This window comes from Gorilla gorilla, chromosome 1, assembly GCF_029281585.2.
Source record: "Gorilla gorilla gorilla isolate KB3781 chromosome 1, NHGRI_mGorGor1-v2.1_pri, whole genome shotgun sequence".
NCBI lineage: Eukaryota > Metazoa > Chordata > Mammalia > Primates > Hominidae > Gorilla > Gorilla gorilla.
Genome location: NC_073224.2, coordinates 238260469 through 238285427, shown reverse-complemented (window position 1 = coordinate 238285427; position 24959 = coordinate 238260469). Strand labels below are relative to the sequence as shown.

General features: G+C 58.0%; 1 protein-coding gene across 1 annotated transcript in view; it reads right to left on the bottom strand.

Annotated features, from left to right (window-relative positions):
• The window catches only part of TTC34 (tetratricopeptide repeat domain 34), a 758165-nt gene that overhangs the window by 331162 nt on the left and 402044 nt on the right, over window positions 1-24959 (bottom strand). The window lies entirely within an intron of this gene.

Below are 24959 nucleotides of genomic sequence, written 5' to 3'. Positions count from 1 at the left end.
ACGTCAGCATCCGACAGCCTGTAACAGCACCCACAACCCCAGGTGAGCATCTGACAGCCTGGAGCAGCACCCCACTCCACCAGGGGGGTATCGAACAGTCTGGAACAACACCCCACACCCCCAGGTGAACATCTGATAGCCTGGAGCAGAACCCAAACCACCAGGTGAGAATCTGAGCGCCTGGAGCAGCACCCACTCACCCAGGCGAGCATCTGACAGCATAGAATGGCATTCTCACAACCAGGTGAGCGTCCGACATCCTGGAGCAGCACCCACACCCCCAGGTGAGCATCTGACAGCCTGGAACAACACCCCACACCCCCAGGTGAGCATCTGACAGCCTGGGGCAGCACCCCGCACCCCCAGGTGAGCATCTGACATCCTGGAAGAGCACCCCACACCCACAGGTGAGCATCTGACAGCCTGGAAAAGCACCCTACACCCCCACGTGAGCATCTGACATCCTGGAACCCCACCCCACAACCCCAGGTGAGCATCTGACAGCCTGGAGCATCAACCCACACCTCCAGGGGAACATCTGACAGCCTGGAAAAGCACCACACACTCCCACGTGAGCATCTGACAGCATTGAACAGCACCCCACACCTCCAGGTGAGCATCTTACAGCGTGGAACAGCACCCCACACCAACACGTGAGCATCTGACATCCTACAACTGCACCCCACACCAACAGGTGAGCATCTGACAGCCTGGAACTGCACCCTGCTCCCCCACATGAGCAACTGACATACTGGAACAGCATCCCACACCCCCAGGTGAGTATCTGACAGAATGGAGCAGCACCCCACACCTCCAGGGGAGCATCTGACAGTCTGGAAGAGCACCCCACACACCCACGTGAGCATCTGACAGCGTGGAACAGCACCGCACACCTCCAGGTTAGCATCTGACATCCTGGAGCAGCACCCCACACCCCCAGGTGAGCACCCGGCAGACTGGAACAGCACCACAAACCCCCAGGGGAGCATCTGACATCCTAGAGTAGCACCCACATCCCCAGGTGAGCATCCGACAGCCTGGAACAGCACCCACACCCCCAGGTGAGCATCTGACAGCCTGGAGCAGCACACGCACCTCCTGGTGAGCGTCTGACAGCCTGGAACAGCACCCCACAACCCCAGGTGAGCATGTGACAGTCTGAAACAGCACCCCACACCCCCAGGTGAGCATCTGACAACCTGGAACAGCACCCCACACCCCCAGGTGAGCATCTGATAGTCTGAAACAGCACCCCACACCCCCGGTCAGCATCTGACCTCCTGGAACAGCACCCCACACCTCCAGGTGAGAATCTGACAGCCTGGAACAGCACCCCACACCCCCATGTGAGCATCTGACAGCCTGGAACAGCACCCCACACCCCCAGGTGAGCATCTGACATCCTGGAAGAGCATCCCACACCCACAGGTGAGCATCTGACATCATGGAACAGCACCCCACACCCCCAGGTGGGCATCTGACCGCCTGGAACAGCACCCTGCACCGCCACGTTTGCATCTGACATCCTGGTACAGCACCCCACACCCCCACGAGAGCATCTGACAGTGTGGAATGGCACCCCATACCTACAGGTGAGCATCTGACAGCCTGGAAGAGCACCTCACACTTCCAGGTGAGCATCTGACAGCCTGGAAGAGTACCCCACACTTCCAGGTGAGCGTCTGACAGCATGGAATAGAACCCCACACCCCCAGGAGAGCATCTGACAGCCTGGAACAGCAACCACACCCCCAGGTTAGCATCTGACAGCCTGGAACAGCACCCTGAACCCCCAGGTGAGCATCTGACAGCCTGGAACAGCACCCACACAACCAGGCGAGCCTCTGATAGCCTGGAACAGCACTCTGCACACCGAGGTGAGCATCTGACAGCCTGGAACAGCACCCAAACCCCGAGGTGAGCATCTGACAGCCTGGAACAGCACCCACACCCCCAGGTGAGCATCCGACATCCTGGAGCAGCACCCACACCCCCAGGTGAGCATCTGACAGCGTGGAACAGCAACCACACCCCCAGCTGAGCATCTTCCAGCCTGAAACAGCACCCCACACCCCCAGGTGAGTGTCTTACAGCCTGGAACGGTATCCACACCCACAGATGAGTGTGTGACAGCCTAGAAGAGCATTGTCCAACACCAGCTGAGCTTGTGACAATCTGGAACAGGACCCCACAACCCCAGGTGAGCATCTGACAGCCTAAAACAGCACCCTCCACCCTTAAGTGATCATTTGACAGCCAGGAATGACAACCCACATAAGCATCTGACAGCCTAGAACGGCACCCCCCAGTTAGGTGAGAATCTGAATGCCTGGATCAACACTCAAACCCTCAGGTGAGCATCTGACAGCCTGGAACAGCAGTGCCCACATCCAGGTGAGCATCTGAAACCCTCCAGGAGCACTCACCACCCCAAGGGGAGCATTTGACAGCCTGGAACAGCACCCTTCATGTTCAGGTGAGCATCTGATAGTTTTGTTTTATTTTGAGATGGAGTCTCTCTCTGTCGCCCAGGCTACAGGCCAGTGGTGCGATCGTGGCTCACTGCAGCCACCGCCCCCAGGTTTAATCGATTCTCCTGCCTCAGCCTCCTGAGTAGCTGCGACTACAGGCTGATTTTTGTATTTTTAGTAGAGACGGGGTTTCACCATGTTGACCAGGCTGGTCTTGAACTCCTGGTGATCCACCCACCTCGGCCTCCCAAAGTGCTGGGATTACAAGCTGGAGTCATCGCACGTGGCTGATCATCTGACAGTTTTAAAAGGCACCTCACACCCTCAGGTGAGCATCTGACAGCCTGGAATGGCACTCTGCATCCCCAGGTGAGCATCTGACAGCCTGGAATGGCACTCTAAACCCTCAGGTGAGCATCTGACAGTCTGGAATGGCACTATACATCCCCAGGTGAGCATCTGACAGCTTGGAATGGCACTCTACATCCCCAGGTGAGCATCTGACAGCCTGGAACGGCATGCCACACCCTCAGGTGAGCATCTGACAGCCTGGAATGGCACTGTACATCCCCAGGTGAGCTTCTGACAGCCTGGAATGGCACTCTACACCCTCAGGTGAGCTTCTGACAGACTGGAATGGCACTCTACACCCTCAGGTGAGCTTCTGACTGCCTGGAATGGCACTCTACACCCTCCGGTGAGCTTCTGACAGCCTGGAATGGCACTCTACACCCTCAGGTGAGCATCTGACAGCCTGGAATGGCACTCTACATCCCCAGGTGAGCTTCTGTAAGCCTGGAATGGCACCCCACACCCTCAGGTGAGCATCTGACAGCCTGGAATGGCACTCTACATCCCCAGGTGAGCTTCTGTAAGCCTGGAATGGCACCCCACACCCTCAGGTGAGCATCTGACAGCCTGGAATGGCACTCTACATCCCCAGGTGAGCATCTGACAGCCTGGAACGGCACGCCACACCCTTAGGTGAGCATCTGACAGCCTGGAATGGCATGCCACACCCTCCGGTGAACTTCTGACAGCCTGGAATGGCACCCCACACCCTCAGGTGAGCATCTGACAGCCTGGAATGGCACTGTACACCCTTAGGTGAGCCTGTGACAGCCTGGAATGGGATTCTATATCCCCAGGTGAGCATCTGATAGCCTGGAATGGCAGTCTACATCCCCAGGTGAGCGTCTGACAGCCTGGAATGGCACTTTACATCCACAGGTGAGCATCTGACTGCCTGGAATGGCACTCTACATCCCCAGGTGAGCTTCTGACAGCCTGGAACAGCACCTCGCACCCTCAGGTGAGCATCTGACAGCCTGGAATGGCACTGTACATCCCCATGTGAGCATCTGACAGCCTGGAACAGCACCTCACACCCACAGGTGAGTGTGTGACAGCCTGGAACTGCATTCTCCAACCCCAGGTGAGCTTGTGACAATCTGGAACAGGACCCCACTACCCCAGGTGAGCATGTGATAGCCGAAAACAGCACCCTCCACCCCCAGGGGATGATCTGATAGCCAAGAATGGCACTACTACCCTGAGGTGAGAATCTGACAGCCTGGATCAGCACTTCAACCTTCAGGTGAGTGTCTGAGAGCCTGGAACAGCACCCCACACCCCCAGGTGAGCATGTGACTGTCGGAAACAGCACCTCACACCCACAGATGAGACTCTGACAACGTAGAATGTCCCCCTGACCCCCAGGTGAGCATCTGAAACCCTGGATCAGCTCTCACCCATGCCAGGTGAGCATCTGACAGCAGGGAACAGCACTTGACACCCCCAGGTGAGCCTCTGACAGCCTGAAACCAGACCCACACCACAGGTGAGCAGCTGACAGACTGCAACAGCACCCCACACCATCAAGCGAGCATCAGACAGCCCTAAATGACACCCCAACCCCCCAGGTGAGCATCACACCATCCAAATGGCACCCCAAACCCCCAATAAGCATCTGATAGCCTGAAACAGCACTCCACACCTTCAGGGGGGCATCTGACAGCCTAGAACGGTATCCCATAGCCCCAGGTAAGCATCAGAAAGCCTGGAATGGCACCCCAAACCCCCAGGTGAGCAACTTTGCAGCCTGGGACAGTACCCTCCACCACCAGGTGAGCACTTCACAGCCTAAAACTGCACCTCACAGGCCAAGGTGAGCATCTGACTGCCTGGAACGGCACTCCCACCCCAAGGTGAATGTGTGACAGCCTGAAACAGCATTCTCCAATCCCAGGTGAGGATCTGACAACCTGGAATAGAAGTCCACACCGGCAGGTGAGCATCTGACAGCATTGAATGGCACCCACACCCATAGATGAGTATGGGACAGACTGGAGCAGCATTCTCCAGCCCCAGGTGAACTTGTGACAATCCGAAACAGAACTCCACACACCCAGGTAAGCATCTGACAGCCAAGGACGGCACCCCACACACCCAGGTGAGCATCTGACAGCCTAGAATGGCACCGCCACACTTAGGTGAGAATCTGACAGCCTGGATCAGCACTTCGATCTTCAGCTGAGTGTCTGAGAGCCTGGAACAGCACCCCACACCCCCCGGTGAGTATCTGACAGCTTGGAACATCACCCTGCACCCCAGGAGGGCATCTGACAGCCTGGGAAGGCACCCCCACACCCAGGTGAGCATCTGAAACCCTACAGCACCACCCCTCTCCAACCTTCAGGTGATTATCTGACAGCCTAGAACAGCACCCTCCACCCCCAGATGAGCATCTTACAGCCGGAAAAACACCCTCCACCACCAGGTGATCATCGGACAGCCTGGAACGGTACCACCACTTAGGTGAGCCTCTGTCGGACTCAAACAACAACTCACGCATTTGGGTGAGCAGCTGAGAACCTAAGTCGGCACCCTGCACTCAGGGGAGCATCTGACAGCCTGAAGCAGCACCTTCCACCTCTAAGTGAGCATCTGATGGTCTGGACCAGAATTCTCCAACCCCAGGCGAGCATCTGACAGCCTGGAGCAGCATCCACACCCCCAGGTGAGCATCCGACAGCCTGGAGCAGCACCCACACCCCCAGGCGAGCATCTGACAGCCTGGAACAGCAACCACACCCCCAGGTGAGCATCTGACAGCCTGGAACAGCAACCACACCCCCAGGCGAACATCTGACAGCCTGGAGCAGCACCCACACCCCCAGGCGAGCATCTGACAGCCTGGAACAGCAACCACACCCCCAGGTGAGCATCTGACAGCCTGGAACAGCACCCTGCACCCCCAGGTGAGCATCTGACAGCCTGGAACAGCACCCACACCCCCAGGTGAGCATCCGACATCCTGGAGCAGCACCCACACCCCCAGGTGAGCATCTGACAGCGTGGAACAGCAACCACACCCCCAGGTGAGCATCTTCCAGCCTGAAACAGCACCCCACACCCCCAGGTGAGTGTCTTACAGCCTGGAACGGTATCCACACCCACAGATGAGTGTGTGACAGCCTAGAAGAGCATTCTCCAACACCAGGTGAGCTTGTGACAATCTGGAACAGGACCCCACAACCCCAGGTGAGCATCTGACAGCCTAAAACAGCACCCTCCACCCTTAGGTGATCATTTGACAGCCAGGAATGACAACCCACATAAGCATCTGACAGCCTAGAACGGCACCCCCCAGTTAGGTGAGAATCTGAATGCCTGGATCAACACTCAAACCTTCAGGTGAGCATCTGACATCCTGGAACAGCACCCCACACCCCCAGGTCAGCATCTGACATCCTGGAACAGCACCCACACACACAGTTGAGCATCTGACAGCCGGCAGCAGCGCCCACTCCCCCAGGTGAGCATCCGACAGCCTGGAACAGAACCCACACCCCCAGGTGAGCATCTGACAGACTGGAGCAGCACCCCACACCCCCTGGTATGCATCTGACAGCCTGGAGCAGCTCCCCACACCCTCAGGGGAGTGTCTGACAGTTTGGAACAGCACTCCACAACCCCAGGTGAGCATCTGACAGCCTGGAGCAGCACCCCACAGTTCCAGGTGAGCATCTGACAGCCTGGAACAGCACCCCACTCCCCCAGGTGAGCGTCTGACAGCCTGGAACAGCACCCCATACCCCCAGGTGAGCATCTTACAGCCTGGAAAGGCACGTCACACCCTTAGGTGAGCATCTGACAGCCTGGAATGGCAGTCTACATCCCCAGGGAGCTTCTGACAGCATGGAATGGCACTCTACAGCCTCAGGTGAGCTTCTGACAGCCTGGAATCGCACTCTACACCCTCAGGTGAGCATGTGACAGCCTGGAATGGCATTCTACATCCCCAGGTGAGCATCTGACAGCCTGGAATGGCACTCTAAATCCCCAGGTGAGCATCTGACAGCCTGGAATGGCACTCTACATCCCCAGGTAAGCATCTGACAGCCTGGAATGGCACTCTAGATCCCCAGGTGAGCGTCTGGCAGCCTGGAACGGCACTCTACATCCCCAGGTGAGCTTCTAACAGCCTGTAACGGCAATCTACACCCTCAGGTGGGTTTCTGACAGCCTGGAATGGCACTCTACACCCTCAGCTGAGTTTCTGACAGCCTGGAATGGCACCCTACACCCTCAGGTGAGCTTCTGACAGCCTGGAATGGCACTCTACACCCTCAGGTGAGCTTCAGACTGCCTGGAATGGCACTCTACACCCTCAGGTGAGCTTCTGACAGCCTGGAATGGCACTCTACGCACTCAGGTGAGAATCTGACAGCCTGGAATGGCACTCTACATCCCCAGGTGAGCTTCTGTAAGCCTGGAATGGCACCCCACACCCTCAGGTGAGCATCTGACAGCCTGGAATGGCACTCTACATCCCCAGGTGAGCTTCTGACAGCCTGGAATGGCACTGTACACGCTCAGGTCAGCTTCTGACAGCCTGGAATGGCACTCTACTCCCTCAGGTGAGCTTCTGACTGCCTGGAATGGCACTCTACACCCTCAGGTGAGCTTCTGACAGCCTGGAATGGCACTCTACGCCCTCAGGTGAGCATCTGACAGCTTGGAATGGCACTCTACACCCTTAGGTGAGCATCTGACAGCCTGGAATGGGACTCTATATCCCTAGGTGAGCATCTGATAGCATGGAATGGCAGTCTACATCCCCAGGTGAGCATCTGACAGCCTGGAATGGCACTCTACATCCACAGGTGAGCATCTGACAGCCTGGAATGGCACTCTACATCCCCAGGTGAGCTTCTGACAGCCTGGAACAGCACCTCACACCCTCAGGTGAGCATCTGACAGCCTGGAATGGTACTGTACATCCCCATGTGAGCATCTGACAGCCTGGAACAGCACCTCACACCCACAGGTGAGTGTGTGACAGCCTGGAACAGCACCCTACACTCACAGGTGAGCATCTGACATCCTGGAACTGCACCCTACACCCCCAGGTGAACATCTGACACCCAGGAACAGCATCCTACACCCCCAGGTGAGCATCTGACATCCTGGAACTGCACGCCATACCCCCACGTGATCATCCGACAGCCTGCAACAGCTCCTCACACCTTCAAGGGAGCATCTGACAGCCTGGAACAGCACTGCACACCCCCACGTGAGCATCTGACTGCCTGGAATAGCACCCCACACCTCCAGGTGAGCATCTGACAGCCTGGAACAGCACCCACACACCCAGGTGAGCATCTCACCGCATGGAATGGCATCCTCAACCACAGGTGAGCATCCGACAGGCTGGAGCAGCACCCACACCCCCAGGTGACCATCTGACATCCTGGAAGAGCACCCCACACCACCAGGTGAGCATCTCACAGCCGGGAACAGCATCCCGCACCCCCAGGTCAGCATCTGACAGCCTATAGCAGCACCCCACACCCCCAGGTGAGCATTTGACAGCCTGAAGCAGCACCCACACCCCCAGGTGAGCATCCGACAGCCTGGAACAGCACCCACACCCCCAGGTAAGCACCTGACAGCCTTGAACAGCACCCCACACCCCGAGGTGAGCATCTGACAGCCCGGAGCAGCACCCCACACCCCCAGGTGAGCATCTGACAGCCTGGTACAGCACCCTACAGCCCTACATGAGCATCTGACATCTTGGAGCAGCACGCCAAAACCCCAGGTGAGCATCTGACAGCCTGGAGCAGCACCACACACCTACAAGGGAGCATCTGAGAACCTGGAACAGTACCCGACACCCCCACGTGAGCATCTGACAGCCTGGAACAGCAGCCCACACCTGCAGGTGACCATCTGACAGCCTGGAACAGCACCCACACACCCAGGTCAGCACCTGACAGCCTGGAGCAGCACCCCACACTTGCAGGTGTGCATCTGACAGCCTGGAGCAGCACCCACACACCCAGGCGAGTACCTGACATCCTGTAACAGCACCCCACACACCCAGGTGAGCATCTCATAGCCGGGAACAGCACCGCACAACCCCAGGTGAGCATCTCACATCCTGGAGCAGCACCCCACACCCCCAGGTGAGCATCTGACATCCTGGAACAGCACCCCACACCCCCAGGTGAGCATCCGACAGCCTGAAGCAGCACCCCGCACCCCCAGGTGAGCATCTGACAGCCTGCAGCAGCACCCCACACCCACAGTGGAGCATGTGACATCCTGAAACAGCACCCCACACCCCCAGGTAAGCATCGGTCAGCCTGGAAAAGCACCCTACACTCCCAGGCGAGTATCTGACATCCTGGAACAGAACCCAACACACCCAGTGAGCATCTGACAGCCTGGAACAACACCGCACACCCCTGGTGAGCATCTGACCTCCTAGAGCAGCACCCCACACCCGCAGGAGAGCATCTGACATCCTGGAACAGCACTCCACAGCCCCAGGTGAGCATCTGACAGCCTGGAACACCACCCCACACCCCCAGGTGAGCATCTGACATCCTGGAACAGCACCCCACACCTCCCGGGGAGCATCTGATGGCCTGGAACAGCACCCCACACCACCACGTGAGCATCTGACAGGCTGCAACAGCACCCCACACCTCCAGGTGAGCATCTGAAAGCCTGGAACAGCACCTCACACACCCAGGTGAGCATCTGACTGCCTAGAACAGCACACGACACCCCCAGGTGAGCATCTGACAGCCTGGAACAGCACCCACACCCCCTGCTGTGCATGTGATAGCCGGGAGCAGTGCCCACACCCCCAGGTGAGCATCTGACAGCTTGGAGCAGCGCCCACAACCCCAGGTGAGCATCTGACAGCCTGGAGCAGCGCCCACACCCCCAGGGGAGCATCTGACCGCATGTCATGGCATCCTCACCCCTAGGTGATCACCCGACAGCCTGGAGCAGCACCCGCACTCTCAGGGGAGCATCTGACATCCTGGAATAGCACCCCACACCCCCAGGTGAGCATGTGACAGCCTGGAACAGCACCCCACACCCCCAGGTGAGCATCTGCCATCCTGGTACAGCACCCCACAGCCCCAGGTGAGCATCTGACAGACTGGAACAGCACCCTACACTCCCATGTGAGCATCTGACATCCTGGAACAGCACCCCACACCCCCAGGTGAGCATCTGACAGCCTGGAACAGTACCCCACACCCCCTGGGGAGCATCTGAAAGCCCGGAACAGCACCCCACACTCACAGGTGAGTATCTGACAGCCTGGAGCAGCACCCCACACCCCCAGGGGAGCATCTGACAGTCTGGAACAGCACCCCAAACCCCCAGGTGAACATCTGACATCCTGGAACAACACCCTGCACCGCCAGGTGAGCATCTCACAGCCTGCAACAGCATCCCACACCCCCAGGTGAGCATCTGACATCCTGGAACAGCAGGCTACACCCCCACGTGAGCATCTGACATCCTGGAACAGCACCCCACACCCCCAGGTGAGCACCTGACAGTTTGGAACAGCACCCCGCACCCCCAGGTGAGCATCTGACAGCCTGGAACACCACCCCACACCCCCAGGTGAGCATCTGACAGCCTGGAACAGCCCCTCACAACCCCAGGTGAGCATCTGACAGCCTGGAACAGCACCGCACACCCACACGTGAGCATCTGACATCCTGGGACAGCACCCCACACCCCCAGGGGAGCATCTGACAGCCTGGAGCAGCAGCCCACACCCCCAGGTGAGCATCTGACATCCTGGAACTGCACCCCACACACCCTGGTGAGCATCTGACAGCATGGAACAGCACGCCACACCCCCAGGTGAGTGTCTGACAGCCTAGGACACCACCGCACACCCCCGGGTGAGCATCTGACAGCCTGGAACAGCAACCCACACCCCCAGGTGAGCATCTGACATCCTGGAACAGCACCCCATATCCCCAGGTGAGCATCTGATAACGTGGAACAGCACCCCACACACCCAGGTAAGCATCTGACATCCTGGAACAGCACCTCACACCCACAGATGAGCATGTGACAGCCTGGAACAGCACCCGAGACCCCCACGTGTGCATCTGACATCCTGGAACAGCACCCCACACCCCTAGGTCAGCACCTGACATCCTGGAACAGCACCCACACACACAGTTGAGCATCTGACAGCCGGCAGCAGCGCCCACTCCCCCAGGTGAGCATCCGACAGCCTGGAACAGAACCCACACCCCCAGGTGAGCATCTGACAGACTGGAGCAGCACCCCACACCCCCTGGTATGCATCTGACAGCCTGGAGCAGCACCCCACACACTCAGGGGAGTGTCTGACAGTTTGGGACAGCACTCCACAACCCAAGGTGAGCATCTGACAGCCTGGAGCAGCACCCCACAGTTCCAGGTGAGCATCTGACAGCCTGGAACAGCACCCCACTCCCCCAGGTGAGCGTCTGACAGCCTGGAACAGCACCCCATACCCTCAGGTGAGCATCTTACAGCCTGGAACAGCACCCCACACCAACACGTGAGCATCTGACATCCTACAACTGTACCCCACACCAACAGGTGAGCATCTGACAGCCTGGAACTGCACCCTGCACCCCCACGTGAGCAACTGACATACTGGAACAGCATCCCACACACCCAGGTGAGTATCTGACAGCCTGGAGCAGCACCCCACACCTCCAGGGGAGCATCTGACAGTCTGGAAGAGCACCCCACACACCCACGTGAGCATCTGACAGCCTGGAACAGCACCCACACCCCCAGGTGAGCATCCGACATCCTGGAGCAGCACCCACACCCCCAGGTGAGCATCCGACAGCCTGGAGCAGCACCCACACCCCCAGGCGAGCATCTGACAGCCTGGAACAGCAACCACACCCCCAGGTGAGCATCTGACAGCCTGGAACAGCAACCACACCCCCAGGCGAACATCTGACAGCCTGGAGCAGCACCCACACCCCCAGGCGAGCATCTGACAGCCTGGAACAGCAACCACACCCCCAGGTGAGCATCTGACAGCCTGGAACAGCACCCTGCACCCCCAGGTGAGCATCTGACAGCCTGGAACAGCACCCACACCCCCAGGTGAGCATCCGACATCCTGGAGCAGCACCCACACCCCCAGGTGAGCATCTGACAGCGTGGAACAGCAACCACACCCCCAGGTGAGCATCTTCCAGCCTGAAACAGCACCCCACACCCCCAGGTGAGTGTCTTACAGCCTGGAACGGTATCCACACCCACAGATGAGTGTGTGACAGCCTAGAAGAGCATTCTCCAACACCAGGTGAGCTTGTGACAATCTGGAACAGGACCCCACAACCCCAGGTGAGCATCTGACAGCCTAAAACAGCACCCTCCACCCTTAGGTGATCATTTGACAGCCAGGAATGACAACCCACATAAGCATCTGACAGCCTAGAACGGCACCCCCCAGTTAGGTGAGAATCTGAATGCCTGGATCAACACTCAAACCTTCAGGTGAGCATCTGACATCCTGGAACAGCACCCCACACCCCCAGGTGAGCACCTGACAGTTTGGAACAGCACCGCGCACCCCCAGGTGAGCATCTGACAGCCTGGAACACCACCCCACACCCCCAGGTGAGCATCTGACAGCCTGGAACAGCCCCTCACAACCCCAGGTGAGCATCTGACAGCCTGGAACAGCACCGCACACCCACACGTGAGCATCTGACATCCTGGGACAGCACCCCACACCCCCAGGGGAGCATCTGACAGCCTGGAGCAGCAGCCCACACCCCCAGGTGAGCATCTGACATCCTGGAACTGCACCCCACACACCCTGGTGAGCATCTGACAGCATGGAACAGCACGCCACACCCCCAGGTGAGTGTCCGACATCCTAGGACACCACCGCACACCCCCAGGTGAGCATCTGACAGCCTGGAACAGCAACCCACATCCCCAGGTGAGCATCTGACAGCCTGGAACGGCACGCCACACCCTTAGGTGAGCATCTGACAGCCTGGAATGGCATGCCACACCCTCCGGTGAGCTTCTGACAGCCTGGAATGGCACCCCACACCCTCAGGTGAGCATCTGACAGCCTGGAATGGCACTCTACACCCTTAGGTGAGCCTGTGACAGCCTGGAATGGGACTCTATATCCCCAGGTGAGCATCTGATAGCCTGGAATGGCAGTCTACATCCCCAGGTGAGCGTCTGACAGCCTGGAATGGCACTTTACATCCACAGGTGAGCATCTGACTGCCTGGAATGGCACTCTACATCCCCAGGTGAGCTTCTGACAGCCTGGAACAGCACCTCGCACCCTCAGGTGAGCATCTGAGTGCCTGGAATGGCACTGTACATCCCCATGTGAGCATCTGACAGCCTGGAACAGCACCTCACACCCACAGGTGAGTGTGTGACAGCCTGGAACTGCATTCTCCAACCCCCGGTGAGCTTGTGACAATCTGGAACAGGACCCCACTACCCCAGGTGAGCATGTGATAGCTGAAAACAGCACCCTCCACCCCCAGGGGATGATCTGATAGCCAAGAATGGCACTACTACCCTGAGGTGAGAATCTGACAGCCTGGATCAGCACTTCGACCTTCAGGTGAGTTTCTGAGAGCCTGGAACAGCACCCCACACCCCCAGGTGAGCATCTGACTGTCGGAAACAGCACCTCACACCCACAGATGAGACTCTGACAACGTAGAATGACCCCCTGACCCCCAGGTGAGCATCTGAAACCCTGGATCAGCTCTCACCCATGCCAGGTGAGCATCTGACAGCAGGGAACAGCACTTGACACCCCCAGGTGAGCCTCTGACAGCCTGAAACCAGACCCACACCACAGGTGAGCAGCTGACAGACTGCAACAGCACCCCACACCATCAAGCGAGCATCAGACAGCCCTAAATGACACCCCAACCCCCCAGGTGAGCATCACACCATCCAAATGGCACCCCAAACCCCCAATAAGCATCTGATAGCCTGAAACAGCACTCCACACCTTCAGGGGGGCATCTGACAGCCTAGAACGGTATCCCACACCCCCAGGTAAGCATCAGAAAGCCTGGAATGGCACCCCAAACCCCCAGGTGAGCAACTTTGCAGCCTGGGACAGTACCCTCCACCACCAGGTGAGCACTTCACAGCCTAAAACTGCACCTCACAGGCCAAGGTGAGCATCTGACTGCCTGGAACGGCACTCCCACCCCAAGGTGAATGTGTGACAGCCTGAAACAGCATTCTCCAATCCCAGGTGAGGATCTGACAACCTGGAATAGAAGTCCACACCGGCAGGTGAGCATCTGACAGCATTGAATGGCACCCACACCCATAGATGAGTATGGGACAGACTGGAGCAGCATTCTCCAGCCCCAGGTGAACTTGTGACAATCCGAAACAGAACTCCACACACCCAGGTAAGCATCTGACAGCCAAGGACGGCACCCCACACACCCAGGTGAGCATCTGACAGCCTAGAATGGCACCGCCACACTTAGGTGAGAATCTGACAGCCTGGATCAGCACTTCGATCTTCAGCTGAGTGTCTGAGAGCCTGGAACAGCACCCCACACCCCCCGGTGAGTATCTGACAGCTTGGAACATCACCCTGCACCCCAGGAGGGCATCTGACAGCCTGGGAAGGCACCCCCACACCCAGGTGAGCATCTGAAACCCTACAGCACCACCCCTCTCCAACCTTCAGGTGATTATCTGACAGCCTAGAACAGCACCCTCCACCCCCAGATGAGCATCTTACAGCCGGAAAAACACCCTCCACCACCAGGTGATCATCGGACAGCCTGGAACGGTACCACCACTTAGGTGAGCCTCTGTCGGACTCAAACAACAACTCACGCATTTGGGTGAGCAGCTGAGAACCTAAGTCGGCACCCTGCACTCAGGGGAGCATCTGACAGCCTGAAGCAGCACCTTCCACCTCTAAGTGAGCATCTGATGGTCTGGACCAGAATTCTCCAACCCTAGGCGAGCATTGGCAGCTTGGAGCAGCATCCACACCCCCAGGTGAGCATCCGACAGCCTGGAGCAGCACCCACACCCCCAGGCGAGCATCTGACAGCCTGGAACAGCAACCACACCCCCAGGTGAGCATCTGACAGCCTGGAACAGCAACCACACCCCCAGGCGAGCATCTGACAGCCTGGAGCAGCACCCACACCCCCAGGCGAGCATCTGACAGCCTGGAACAGCAACCACACCCCCAGGTGAGCATCTGACAGCCTGGAACAGCACCCTGCACACCCAGGTGAGCATCTGACAGCCTGGAACAGCACCCACACCCCCAGGTGAGCATCCGACATCCTGGAGCAGCACCCACACCCCCAGGTGAGCATCTGACAGCGTGGAACAGCAACCACACCCCCAGGTGAGCATCTTCCAGCCTGAAACAGCACCCCACACCCCCAGGTGAGTGTCTTACAGCCTGGAACGGTATCCACACCCACAGATGAGTGTGTGACAGCCTAGAAGAGCATTCTCCAACAGCAGGTGAGCTTGTGACAATCTGGAACAGGACCCCACAACCCCAGGTGAGCATCTGACAGCCTAAAACAGCACCCTCCACCCTTAGGTGATCATTTGACAGCCAGGAATGACAACCCACATAAGCATCTGACAGCCTAGAACGGCACCCCCCAGTTAGGTGAGAATCTGAATGCCTGGATCAACACTCAAACCTTCAGGTGAGCATCTGACATCCTGGAACAGCACCCCACACCCCCAGGTGAGCACCTGACAGTTTGGAACAGCACCGCGCACCCCCAGGTGAGCATCTGACAGCCTGGAACACCACCCCACACCCCCAGGTGAGCATCTGACAGCCTGGAACAGCCCCTCACAACCCCAGGTGAGCATCTGACAGCCTGGAACAGCACCGCACACCCACACGTGAGCATCTGACATCCTGGGACAGCACCCCACACCCCCAGGGGAGCATCTGACAGCCTGGAGCAGCAGCCCACACCCCCAGGTGAGCATCTGACATCCTGGAACTGCACCCCACACACCCTGGTGAGCATCTGACAGCATGGAACAGCACGCCACACCCCCAGGTGAGTGTCCGACATCCTAGGACACCACCGCACACCCCCAGGTGAGCATCTGACAGCCTGGAACAGCAACCCACATCCCCAGGTGAGCATCTGACAGCCTGGAACGGCACGCCACACCCTTAGGTGAGCATCTGACAGCCTGGAATGGCATGCCACACCCTCCGGTGAGCTTCTGACAGCCTGGAATGGCACCCCACACCCTCAGGTGAGCATCTGACAGCCTGGAATGGCACTCTACACCCTTAGGTGAGCCTGTGACAGCCTGGAATGGGACTCTATATCCCCAGGTGAGCATCTGATAGCCTGGAATGGCAGTCTACATCCCCAGGTGAGCGTCTGACAGCCTGGAATGGCACTTTACATCCACAGGTGAGCATCTGACTGCCTGGAATGGCACTCTACATCCCCAGGTGAGCTTCTGACAGCCTGGAACAGCACCTCGCACCCTCAGGTGAGCATCTGAGTGCCTGGAATGGCACTGTACATCCCCATGTGAGCATCTGACAGCCTGGAACAGCACCTCACACCCACAGGTGAGTGTGTGACAGCCTGGAACTGCATTCTCCAACCCCCGGTGAGCTTGTGACAATCTGGAACAGGACCCCACTACCCCAGGTGAGCATGTGATAGCTGAAAACAGCACCCTCCACCCCCAGGGGATGATCTGATAGCCAAGAATGGCACTACTACCCTGAGGTGAGAATCTGACAGCCTGGATCAGCACTTCGACCTTCAGGTGAGTTTCTGAGAGCCTGGAACAGCACCCCACACCCCCAGGTGAGCATCTGACTGTCGGAAACAGCACCTCACACCCACAGATGAGACTCTGACAACGTAGAATGACCCCCTGACCCCCAGGTGAGCATCTGAAACCCTGGATCAGCTCTCACCCATGCCAGGTGAGCATCTGACAGCAGGGAACAGCACTTGACACCCCCAGGTGAGCCTCTGACAGCCTGAAACCAGACCCACACCACAGGTGAGCAGCTGACAGACTGCAACAGCACCCCACACCATCAAGCGAGCATCAGACAGCCCTAAATGACACCCCAACCCCCCAGGTGAGCATCACACCATCCAAATGGCACCCCAAACCCCCAATAAGCATCTGATAGCCTGAAACAGCACTCCACACCTTCAGGGGGGCATCTGACAGCCTAGAACGGTATCCCACACCCCCAGGTAAGCATCAGAAAGCCTGGAATGGCACCCCAAACCCCCAGGTGAGCAACTTTGCAGCCTGGGACAGTACCCTCCACCACCAGGTGAGCACTTCACAGCCTAAAACTGCACCTCACAGGCCAAGGTGAGCATCTGACTGCCTGGAACGGCACTCCCACCCCAAGGTGAATGTGTGACAGCCTGAAACAGCATTCTCCAATCCCAGGTGAGGATCTGACAACCTGGAATAGAAGTCCACACCGGCAGGTGAGCATCTGACAGCATTGAATGGCACCCACACCCATAGATGAGTATGGGACAGACTGGAGCAGCATTCTCCAGCCCCAGGTGAACTTGTGACAATCCGAAACAGAACTCCACACACCCAGGTAAGCATCTGACAGCCAAGGACGGCACCCCACACACCCAGGTGAGCATCTGACAGCCTAGAATGGCACCGCCACACTTAGGTGAGAATCTGACAGCCTGGATCAGCACTTCGATCTTCAGCTGAGTGTCTGAGAGCCTGGAACAGCACCCCACACCCCCCGGTGAGTATCTGACAGCTTGGAACATCACCCTGCACCCCAGGAGGGCATCTGACAGCCTGGGAAGGCACCCCCACACCCAGGTGAGCATCTGAAACCCTACAGCACCACCCCTCTCCAACCTTCAGGTGATTATCTGACAGCCTAGAACAGCACCCTCCACCCCCAGATGAGCATCTTACAGCCGGAAAAACACCCTCCACCACCAGGTGATCATCGGACAGCCTGGAACGGTACCACCACTTAGGTGAGCCTCTGTCGGACTCAAACAACAACTCACGCATTTGGGTGAGCAGCTGAGAACCTAAGTCGGCACCCTGCACTCAGGGGAGCATCTGACAGCCTGAAGCAGCACCTTCCACCTCTAAGTGAGCATCTGATGGTCTGGACCAGAATTCTCCAACCCCAGGCGAGCATCTGACAGCCTGGAGCAGCATCCACACCCCCAGGTGAGCATCCGACAGCCTGGAGCAGCACCCACACCCCCAGGCGAGCATCTGACAGCCTGGAACAGCAACCACACCCCCAGGTGAGCATCTGACAGCCTGGAACAGCAACCACACCCCCAGGCGAACATCTGACAGCCTGGAGCAGAACCCACACCCCCAGGCGAGCATCTGACAGCCTGGAACAGCAACCACACCCCCAGGTGAGCATCTGACAGCCTGGAACAGCACCCAAACCCCCAGGTGAGCATCTGACAGCCTGGAACAGCACCCACACCCCCAGGTGAGCATCCGACATCCTGGAGCAGCACCCACACCCCCAGGTGAGCATCTGACAGCGTGGAACAGCAACCACACCCCCAGGTGAGCATCTTCCAGCCTGAAACAGCACCCCACACCCCCAGGTGAGTGTCTTACAGCCTGGAACGGTATCCACACCCACAGATGAGTGTGTGACAGCCTAGAAGAGCATTCTCCAACAGCAGGTGAGCTTGTGACAATCTGGAACAGGACCCCACAACCCCAGGTGAGCATCTGACAGCCTAAAACAGCACCCTCCACCCTTAGGTGATCATTTGACAGCCAGGAATGACAACCCACATAAGCATCTGACAGCCTAGAACGGCACCCCCCAGTTAGGTGAGAATCTGAATGCCTGGATCAACACTCAAACCTTCAGGTGAGCATCTGACATCCTGGAACAGCACCCCACACCCCCAGGTGAGCACCTGACAGTTTGGAACAGCACCCCGCACCCCCAGGTGAGCATCTGACAGCCTGGAACACCACCCCACACCCCCAGGTGAGCATCTGACAGCCTGGAACAGCCCCTCACAACCCCAGGTGAGCATCTGACAGCCTGGAACAGCACCGCACACCCACACGTGAGCATCTGACATCCTGGGACAGCACCCCACACCCCCAGGGGAGCATCTGACAGCCTGGAGCAGCAGCCCACACCCCCAGGTGAGCATCTGACATCCTGGAACTGCACCCCACACACCCTGGTGAGCATCTGACAGCATGGAACAGCACGCCACACCCCCAGGTGAGTGTCCGACATCCTAGGACACCACCGCACACCCCCAGGTGAGCATCTGACAGCCTGGAACAGCAACCCACATCCCCAGGTGAGCATCTGACAGCCTGGAACGGCACGCCACACCCTTAGGTGAGCATCTGACAGCCTGGAATGGCATGCCACACCCTCCGGTGAGCTTCTGACAGCCTGGAATGGCACCCCACACCCTCAGGTGAGCATCTGACAGCCTGGAATGGCACTCTACACCCTTAGGTGAGCCTGTGACAGCCTGGAATGGGACTCTATATCCCCAGGTGAGCATCTGATAGCCTGGAATGGCAGTCTACATCCCCAGGTGAGCGTCTGACAGCCTGGAATGGCACTTTACATCCACAGGTGAGCATCTGACTGCCTGGAATGGCACTCTACATCCCCAGGTGAGCTTCTGACAGCCTGGAACAGCACCTCGCACCCTCAGGTGAGCATCTGAGTGCCTGGAATGGCACTGTACATCCCCATGTGAGCATCTGACAGCCTGGAACAGCACCTCACACCCACAGGTGAGTGTGTGACAGCCTGGAACTGCATTCTCCAACCCCCGGTGAGCTTGTGACAATCTGGAACAGGACCCCACTACCCCAGGTGAGCATGTGATAGCTGAAAACAGCACCCTCCACCCCCAGGGGATGATCTGATAGCCAAGAATGGCACTACTACCCTGAGGTGAGAATCTGACAGCCTGGATCAGCACTTCGACCTTCAGGTGAGTTTCTGAGAGCCTGGAACAGCACCCCACACCCCCAGGTGAGCATCTGACTGTCAGAAACAGCACCTCACACCCACAGATGAGACTCTGACAACGTAGAATGACCCCCTGACCCCCAGGTGAGCATCTGAAACCCTGGATCAGCTCTCACCCATGCCAGGTGAGCATCTGACAGCAGGGAACAGCACTTGACACCCCCAGGTGAGCCTCTGACAGCCTGAAACCAGACCCACACCACAGGTGAGCAGCTGACAGACTGCAACAGCACCCCACACCATCAAGCGAGCATCAGACAGCCCTAAATGACACCCCAACCCCCCAGGTGAGCATCACACCATCCAAATGGCACCCCAAACCCCCAATAAGCATCTGATAGCCTGAAACAGCACTCCACACCTTCAGGGGGGCATCTGACAGCCTAGAACGGTATCCCACACCCCCAGGTAAGCATCAGAAAGCCTGGAATGGCACCCCAAACCCCCAGGTGAGCAACTTTGCAGCCTGGGACAGTACCCTCCACCACCAGGTGAGCACTTCACAGCCTAAAACTGCACCTCACAGGCCAAGGTGAGCATCTGACTGCCTGGAACGGCACTCCCACCCCAAGGTGAATGTGTGACAGCCTGAAACAGCATTCTCCAATCCCAGGTGAGGATCTGACAACCTGGAATAGAAGTCCACACCGGCAGGTGAGCATCTGACAGCATTGAATGGCACCCACACCCATAGATGAGTATGGGACAGACTGGAGCAGCATTCTCCAGCCCCAGGTGAACTTGTGACAATCCGAAACAGAACTCCACACACCCAGGTAAGCATCTGACAGCCAAGGACGGCACCCCACACACCCAGGTGAGCATCTGACAGCCTAGAATGGCACCGCCACACTTAGGTGAGAATCTGACAGCCTGGATCAGCACTTCGATCTTCAGCTGAGTGTCTGAGAGCCTGGAACAGCACCCCACACCCCCCGGTGAGTATCTGACAGCTTGGAACATCACCCTGCACCCCAGGAGGGCATCTGACAGCCTGGGAAGGCACCCCCACACCCAGGTGAGCATCTGAAACCCTACAGCACCACCCCTCTCCAACCTTCAGGTGATTATCTGACAGCCTAGAACAGCACCCTCCACCCCCAGATGAGCATCTTACAGCCGGAAAAACACCCTCCACCACCAGGTGATCATCGGACAGCCTGGAACGGTACCACCACTTAGGTGAGCCTCTGTCGGACTCAAACAACAACTCACGCATTTGGGTGAGCAGCTGAGAACCTAAGTCGGCACCCTGCACTCAGGGGAGCATCTGACAGCCTGAAGCAGCACCTTCCACCTCTAAGTGAGCATCTGATGGTCTGGACCAGAATTCTCCAACCCCAGGCGAGCATCTGACAGCCTGGAGCAGCATCCACACCCCCAGGTGAGCATCCGACAGCCTGGAGCAGCACCCACACCCCCAGGCGAGCATCTGACAGCCTGGAACAGCAACCACACCCCCAGGTGAGCATCTGACAGCCTGGAACAGCAACCACACCCCCAGGCGAACATCTGACAGCCTGGAGCAGAACCCACACCCCCAGGCGAGCATCTGACAGCCTGGAACAGCAACCACACCCCCAGGTGAGCATCTGACAGCCTGGAACAGCACCCAAACCCCCAGGTGAGCATCTGACAGCCTGGAACAGCACCCACACCCCCAGGTGAGCATCCGACATCCTGGAGCAGCACCCACACCCCCAGGTGAGCATCTGACAGCGTGGAACAGCAACCACACCCCCAGGTGAGCATCTTCCAGCCTGAAACAGCACCCCACACCCCCAGGTGAGTGTCTTACAGCCTGGAACGGTATCCACACCCACAGATGAGTGTGTGACAGCCTAGAAGAGCATTCTCCAACAGCAGGTGAGCTTGTGACAATCTGGAACAGGACCCCACAACCCCAGGTGAGCATCTGACAGCCTAAAACAGCACCCTCCACCCTTAGGTGATCATTTGACAGCCAGGAATGACAACCCACATAAGCATCTGACAGCCTAGAACGGCACCCCCCAGTTAGGTGAGAATCTGAATGCCTGGATCAACACTCAAACCTTCAGGTGAGCATCTGACATCCTGGAACAGCACCCCACACCCCCAGGTGAGCACCTGACAGTTTGGAACAGCACCCCGCACCCCCAGGTGAGCATCTGACAGCCTGGAACACCACCCCACACCCCCAGGTGAGCATCTGACAGCCTGGAACAGCCCCTCACAACCCCAGGTGAGCATCTGACAGCCTGGAACAGCACCGCACACCCACACGTGAGCATCTGACATCCTGGGACAGCACCCCACACCCCCAGGGGAGCATCTGACAGCCTGGAGCAGCAGCCCACACCCCCAGGTGAGCATCTGACATCCTGGAACTGCACCCCACACACCCTGGTGAGCATCTGACAGCATGGAACAGCACGCCACACCCCCAGGTGAGTGTCCGACATCCTAGGACACCACCGCACACCCCCAGGTGAGCATCTGACAGCCTGGAACAGCAACCCACATCCCCAGGTGAGCATCTGACAGCCTGGAACGGCACGCCACACCCTTAGGTGAGCATCTGACAGCCTGGAATGGCATGCCACACCCTCCGGTGAGCTTCTGACAGCCTGGAATGGCACCCCACACCCTCAGGTGAGCATCTGACAGCCTGGAATGGCACTCTACACCCTTAGGTGAGCCTGTGACAGCCTGGAATGGGACTCTATATCCCCAGGTGAGCATCTGATAGCCTGGAATGGCAGTCTACATCCCCAGGTGAGCGTCTGACAGCCTGGAATGGCACTTTACATCCACAGGTGAGCATCTGACTGCCTGGAATGGCACTCTACATCCCCAGGTGAGCTTCTGACAGCCTGGAACAGCACCTCGCACCCTCAGGTGAGCATCTGAGTGCCTGGAATGGCACTGTACATCCCCATGTGAGCATCTGACAGCCTGGAACAGCACCTCACACCCACAGGTGAGTGTGTGACAGCCTGGAACTGCATTCTCCAACCCCCGGTGAGCTTGTGACAATCTGGAACAGGACCCCACTACCCCAGGTGAGCATGTGATAGCTGAAAACAGCACCCTCCACCCCCAGGGGATGATCTGATAGCCAAGAATGGCACTACTACCCTGAGGTGAGAATCTGACAGCCTGGATCAGCACTTCGACCTTCAGGTGAGTTTCTGAGAGCCTGGAACAGCACCCCACACCCCCAGGTGAGCATCTGACTGTCGGAAACAGCACCTCACACCCACAGATGAGACTCTGACAACGTAGAATGACCCCCTGACCCCCAGGTGAGCATCTGAAACCCTGGATCAGCTCTCACCCATGCCAGGTGAGCATCTGACAGCAGGGAACAGCACTTGACACCCCCAGGTGAGCCTCTGACAGCCTGAAACCAGACCCACACCACAGGTGAGCAGCTGACAGACTGCAACAGCACCCCACACCATCAAGCGAGCATCAGACAGCCCTAAATGACACCCCAACCCCCCAGGTGAGCATCACACCATCCAAATGGCACCCCAAACCCCCAATAAGCATCTGATAGCCTGAAACAGCACTCCACACCTTCAGGGGGGCATCTGACAGCCTAGAACGGTATCCCACACCCCCAGGTAAGCATCAGAAAGCCTGGAATGGCACCCCAAACCCCCAGGTGAGCAACTTTGCAGCCTGGGACAGTACCCTCCACCACCAGGTGAGCACTTCACAGCCTAAAACTGCACCTCACAGGCCAAGGTGAGCATCTGACTGCCTGGAACGGCACTCCCACCCCAAGGTGAATGTGTGACAGCCTGAAACAGCATTCTCCAATCCCAGGTGAGGATCTGACAACCTGGAATAGAAGTCCACACCGGCAGGTGAGCATCTGACAGCATTGAATGGCACCCACACCCATAGATGAGTATGGGACAGACTGGAGCAGCATTCTCCAGCCCCAGGTGAACTTGTGACAATCCGAAACAGAACTCCACACACCCAGGTAAGCATCTGACAGCCAAGGACGGCACCCCACACACCCAGGTGAGCATCTGACAGCCTAGAATGGCACCGCCACACTTAGGTGAGAATCTGACAGCCTGGATCAGCACTTCGATCTTCAGCTGAGTGTCTGAGAGCCTGGAACAGCACCCCACACCCCCCGGTGAGTATCTGACAGCTTGGAACATCACCCTGCACCCCAGGAGGGCATCTGACAGCCTGGGAAGGCACCCCCACACCCAGGTGAGCATCTGAAACCCTACAGCACCACCCCTCTCCAACCTTCAGGTGATTATCTGACAGCCTAGAACAGCACCCTCCACCCCCAGATGAGCATCTTACAGCCGGAAAAACACCCTCCACCACCAGGTGATCATCGGACAGCCTGGAACGGTACCACCACTTAGGTGAGCCTCTGTCGGACTCAAACAACAACTCACGCATTTGGGTGAGCAGCTGAGAACCTAAGTCGGCACCCTGCACTCAGGGGAGCATCTGACAGCCTGAAGCAGCACCTTCCACCTCTAAGTGAGCATCTGATGGTCTGGACCAGAATTCTCCAACCCCAGGCGAGCATCTGACAGCCTGGAGCAGCATCCACACCCCCAGGTGAGCATCCGACAGCCTGGAGCAGCACCCACACCCCCAGGCGAGCATCTGACAGCCTGGAACAGCAACCACACCCCCAGGTGAGCATCTGACAGCCTGGAACAGCAACCACACCCCCAGGCGAACATCTGACAGCCTGGAGCAGCACCCACACCCCCAGGCGAGCATCTGACAGCCTGGAACAGCAACCACACCCCCAGGTGAGCATCTGACAGCCTGGAACAGCACCCTGCACCCCCAGGTGAGCATCTGACAGCCTGGAACAGCACCCACACCCCCAGGTGAGCATCCGACATCCTGGAGCAGCACCCACACCCCCAGGTGAGCATCTGACAGCGTGGAACAGCAACCACACCCCCAGGTGAGCATCTTCCAGCCTGAAACAGCACCCCACACCCCCAGGTGAGTGTCTTACAGCCTGGAACGGTATCCACACCCACAGATGAGTGTGTGACAGCCTAGAAGAGCATTCTCCAACACCAGGTGAGCTTGTGACAATCTGGAACAGG